Source organism: Toxorhynchites rutilus, chromosome 1, assembly GCF_029784135.1.
Source record: "Toxorhynchites rutilus septentrionalis strain SRP chromosome 1, ASM2978413v1, whole genome shotgun sequence".
Classification (NCBI taxonomy): Eukaryota; Metazoa; Arthropoda; class Insecta; order Diptera; family Culicidae; genus Toxorhynchites; species Toxorhynchites rutilus.
Window position 1 is genome coordinate 189,748,209 of NC_073744.1, and position 5,759 is coordinate 189,753,967.

Here is a 5,759-nt window from a genome sequence, read left to right on the forward strand (position 1 = left end):
ATGTATAGCATATCAAACAAATCTTAGGGAATTTCCAATTCATTTGGTATGTAAATCGCCAAAATCCGTTCGCGGCAAAAATAGTTATTAACGTTAACTTTATTTCATAAAAACGTGACTTGTTTTCTGATTTGGTGGCACCCTTAATGAAAGACGTAGTTCTACGTCAAAAATATAGAAAATCTAAAATCTAAAGTTGTGGACCATTTTTTGTGAAGATTATTGTACATTGGCAAACCTGGTAAATCGTTTGAAAGTTTTATAAAATTGCAACGATTCTGAATATTCCAGTAAACCTGCATTTTAAGCGTTCGAAACTTGGTTACTTGAATCACTACGATTTATTGCTTCCACACAGTTTGACCCCGAAAAACATTCGATGGGTTACGTCTCCATCTGCGTGTTTCTTACGTTTAATGCTGTCTTCGGAGCAAAAACGATTTTTTTGGGGTGGAAGAGAAACGAACTACCAGTAGCTATCCCTGAAGTCGGTCTTCATCTGAAGAAATTATGCTCTGTGTTTTGTGAGATTGAACAGGAATTCTATCTTATGCGCTTCATTCAAGCAACATGTCGATGAATTCCATCAAGTATTGCCGATTGATTATCTAATTTTCTTGAACTCGAGCATTGTTTCCTAGTTCAAAATGGTTCCTAAGTGCAGCGCATTTGAATACGGATGAAAAGAAAATATTTTCCAGTGGTAAGAGCAGTGTTCTTCGATGAGAAACTGAAGGTACGAATTAGTTCCAGAGTGGTTACTATGCTGTAGTCGCCGTCGCGTCACTACCCCGCAACCGATTTGGTTCAAATTTTCTGTTGCCGTTATATGAAAAGTGTTGCATTTGTTAACCCTGGCATCGAGAATTTCCCACCAATTCGCGATGGGGTTGAGGTTCAGGTTTTGTGGAGAACATTCCAGGAGATTGATTCGACAAGACCGAAAGAAATACTTGATCACCTTTGGCAGTATGCTTCGAGTCGTCGTTCTGCTGCAACACGAACTTCTCTTCAAGACCTGTCTAGATCAGCGAAATCGCTAGAATTTCCCGCAGAATGCCGGTATAGGAATCTACCATCATTATCTCGTCGATTTTCAGAAGAATTCCCACCCAACCAGAAAGAACCCCAGGCCATCCCAGTTTCTCCTTCATGCTTCGCCGTGCCATGGATGTGGCGCACCTGAAGCTTAGTCGCAATGCGTCACAAACACTCGCCGCTTTCGGTTAAACAGCTCACATTTCGATTCATCCGCCCACAGAACCGTTTTCCAAAACTGTAGAGACTTATCACCATACTACTTAGCAAGCTTAAGCCGCTTGGCTTCGTTTGTCTTGCTAGTAAATGGGCGCTTCCGGGCAGCTTTGCTATTCAATCTATATTAGACGCTACTAGACGGCGATGAACTGTTCGACCGGAAACAGATAGTTTAGAGGTTCCTTGGATCTCGCGCGAGGTTACTTTCGTGTTCTTCTTAACCTAAGGCATGATCTTCGTGTCCGTTCTTGCATCCGTTTTGTGATTCCTGCCACTACCAAGGCGATCCACCACTAATCCTAACGATTTTAGTTTTGGCAGGATTTTCTCAACCGCTGCCTTGCTGATACAGTACTTCCTAGCGACAGTCCGGTATTATTCACCAATTTCCTCATCACGAACCATCAGGGGGAATTGTTTTAGGAATCACTATGTTCACCATTTTTTCCAACTCAATCAAATGCAGTCACGTGTACAAATGCACCTGGTCGGGCCGTTTGCTTCAAAACATGTCAAAATGCGAAACATAAACAATCGAGGGGTTCTTTGATTGAAACTTATCGAAAACATATCGATTTTCGGAATGGGCATTTTTATTTGTCACTGTTTTTTTGCAATTAAAATTTATTTTTCATTGTGAAACTATTAATTTTCCAGTATTTCCTAAGTGATACTTATAAAGAATTTAATAAATGAGATTAAAAAATAGATTACAGTGTTTTTTTTTTAATTTCCACCAAATAAACGAAAGACACTCGAAAAATGATGAGGTGGGCACTTCTTCAGTGATCTGGAAGATCTATCGATCTGCAAGCGTTATTCGATGAAGTCTCCGAAATCTAATATGTTAAGCAACGAAACAGAAAGGAAATGTAATATCCCAAATTACACTGTAATTTAGTATTTAATAACTGCTGAAATCCGTCTCCTTATCAACACCATTCTTGAAAATGATCGCACTTTATTACTTATGTCAGCATCGCTTTGGCTCGGCCAATTCCAGTTTCCATAAAAGGATTCTGCGAGTCGCTGCCGCCTGTTACTTTTCCGTTTTTTTTTCTTCGTGCGAACACTTCCGAACCAAACCGGTAATCGGTAACTTTCGAGCAGCGCTCGACAAATCGATCAGTAGGCGCTGAAAAATGACACAGCAAATTCTTTCAGTTTTTCCGCTTCATGCGACCTTGACGTCGGAGAGATACACAGTCACACACGTTCGTTTTGGACCCTGCTTCGCAGGGCTGTTATTACTTCTTCAGGGGTGCGCCCGTTGCATATCGATTCGTACCATCGGGTGGGTGCTTTCAATTGTGGTCAATTCTATGCTTCCAATGGGGCGAGTTTGTTTCAAGAATTTTTCATACGTGAACTCGAACTCGGAGGTGGCGACGACGGCCACTAATAACATGCATGCATCCAAATTAATTGCGCGCGCGGCGAAACCGTTTCACTCAAGGGCACCCCCCGCCGCAGAGGGTAACCGTGTATCGAGGCGTTCGAACTGTATCGAATTCCAATCATTTATGCAACGACAACAACGAAAAACCCCCCAACCGATGCGATGGCTGCTGCTGATGTGAGGTTGAGTTCTGTTTTCAAATGCACAACTGGCGCCTGGCGCGTTGTCTTCGAAAGGCTGGGCGAATTGCGCAGAAATTCCAGAGTTCAACACGGAATAGAGCGCAAACAATTTCCTGACCATTAATCGCGCTGCTATCATTCCGACAGGTATACTTCTAGAGAGATATCATTAGGGGCAAGTTTGACACAAATCGGCGCTGTCATTAGAGATATACGAATGAATCAAAGTTTGTGACAGCACCCCTGGGGCCCCATGGCGACCTTCAGAAATGTGCTCAAAAAACTAATAATTGCCCAATTCCCAGCCTACTGTGAAGAAAAGACACCGAAAAAAAAAACGCATTTCTTACAGGTTTGTTAACATGTGTTTTCCGCTTAGATTATTATTTTTTTGTTCGTTCGCAGTCTCTCTGCCCCCTTGTTATTATACCCACCCCACTGTTGCGAAATTGCACCGCGCTCGAAAGAATGGTGGTGAGGTGCTTAATCAATTCGATTTGATCGCGAAACGGAAATTCCGTGCAATGCCTCGATGGCGGCTGACTGGCCGTATTCTCTGCGCCAATAATAAATGTGTATCGAATCTCTTGCTGGTGGGTTAAACAGCCACCGTAACAATATGTGTAGCGAAACAAGAGAACCCCTCGCGGTGGTCAGAATGGACCATGGGAAAGGAAATCGCTCTGTTGCGCTAGGAGAAGGAAAAATGCGAGGGAATGTTATGCAAATTTATGTTTATGGTCACATGTTGTCTTGTGTGTACGATACTGTGCCAACAATTGGCAAGGGTTGGTCCAATTACGGGGGTTCCTCAGAACAACAACCGTGCAAAGGCCGTTCCGATCATCGGTGGAATTTTGCTCGCAATAATTCATACCGGTTGAATTGAATGTGTGACACGGCGTATCGCAATTTTGATTGACTGAAGGAGATGGAAATTCGAGGAGAGAATTCTGACAATTTAAGAGGCAATTGCTACCAATGCAAGGTGTCAATTACAAATCAATCAAGCGCGGGTAGAGCAAGCGAAGGAAAATAATGATAATGATAGCTCCAGTTTCGCCACTGCTTCTAAGCGGCATTTGCTTTAAACTGGGCGAAAAATTTCCTGCAGCCTTCGTTTCAGTAGCAGCGTATCAAAAGACCGACCTTGCCAGCGCCCATCACGCCCCCAACCATCTGTGATCAATATCTCAATCATTCCTTTGCTCTGCCTTTTATCGCTGCTCCTCTGGTGGGACGAGGGGTATCTCACACGCTCCAGCTGTCCGCTTTACGACTCTTTTTATATGTGTGTTTCCTCACGCTTAACTTGATTTAATCTTGTTGCAGGATTTTATCGCCGTCAACAGAAGCGCTCCGCTGCATTGGCATGGGAGTGATTTATTTTATTGACGCCGTCCAACTCAACCGAAACATGTGCCTTTTATGAAGGCACACACACACAGACACAATTTGGCGCTCTTAATGGAACCCAGAAGCACCCTAGCGTGATTTTTTTTTCTTTATCACCTCGTTCATCATCACGTCACCGAATATCATGACTGGTTCCTTTTTTTTTTCTTTCGCCCGGTTTATCCATTTTTAGTAAGACATTTGGGTGCTCCGAGGCAATCCAACAATCTGACAATTGATTTTCTGGTTCCATCATCCACCCAACCACAAATCAATAACCACCACCACCTAGAGGAGGAGCTCCCCGAGTTTCCTGTATTGACAGCCTGGCAGGGCATTATCGGTATTCTCGACTGGCGTGCGAGCGATTAATTGTTGGAACAAAGCAGCCGTTGAAAAGAACGCCCGCGTTTGACAGCTGCTGCTGCTGCTGCTGCGGCGAATGTGTTTTGACAGTCTGATCCAAATTCGGAATTGTGTTGTTTACTCCTATCCAGAGCAATCGCACGATACCCGCAGAATTCGCCACTTATTTGCGCTTATCGAGATGATCGATTGGTTGGGTATTGTCTGGTGCCGGCTTTAAGTGCAGTTTCGAGTATTCGTTTTGTTTTGCTCTGCAAAGACCACAAAATGGAGACTTGTTTTCGTACGAGAACGAGGGTTTCACGATAACTGACATTAGCGTTTGATAATCTGACGTTTTCAATAGCATACGTATTCATCATGTTTTGACATTTAAGTGCTGTTCGTTTTGTTTACAGTGATGTTAAAATTCATCTCTGCTAAAAAATGAATCAAATCGTTCAAAAAGCTTTTATTTCGGGTCATATCTTAAGCACCGATTTAGTGATGTATACCAGACTATATAACATGCTGTACGCGAGCTAGAAGACCGTTAGCCAATCATTCTGAAAGCAGTGAAACGATATAACTTTAAAATTAACTCTCATCTTCGCCATAAGTAAGTGCTGTTGATTGCTCGCTGTCTAAAGCGACACTAAAACACTGAACTTATTGAATATCAAAGTTTTCAACCGAAAAACACACATGGAGAACACTTTCTTCCCATCTGGCTTGCAATATTTTATGCTTTGATGGCACTTTCAACCCGAAAACAATGCACGATTTCACGAGAATCGAATGATCGATCGGAAAGTCACCAATAATTAGGTCCAAAAACACTCTTAAATTCATAAAAGCTTTCCCCCGGCAAACAAATTATGAACATCAATTTGCTCTTTTTTAAAAAGTTTTATTTAGCTTGACATTTAATTTGTATGTCTGTAGCGCTATTTCACATCAATACAAATTTGACCGATTGGTGACTTCTTGTTGAGCGAATGATCTGAAATTTGGCTCACACCTTTATGTCTGCTGGCATTATAAGACTGCGTATTCCATGATCTTGCAAATCGAAGATTGCGGCCGCTACAAAATGGCAAACTACATATTTGCTCAAAACCCAATTTTTTCTCTGTATTATAATGACTTTCAACACCTTCGGCTGGTTCGTCACTTTTACC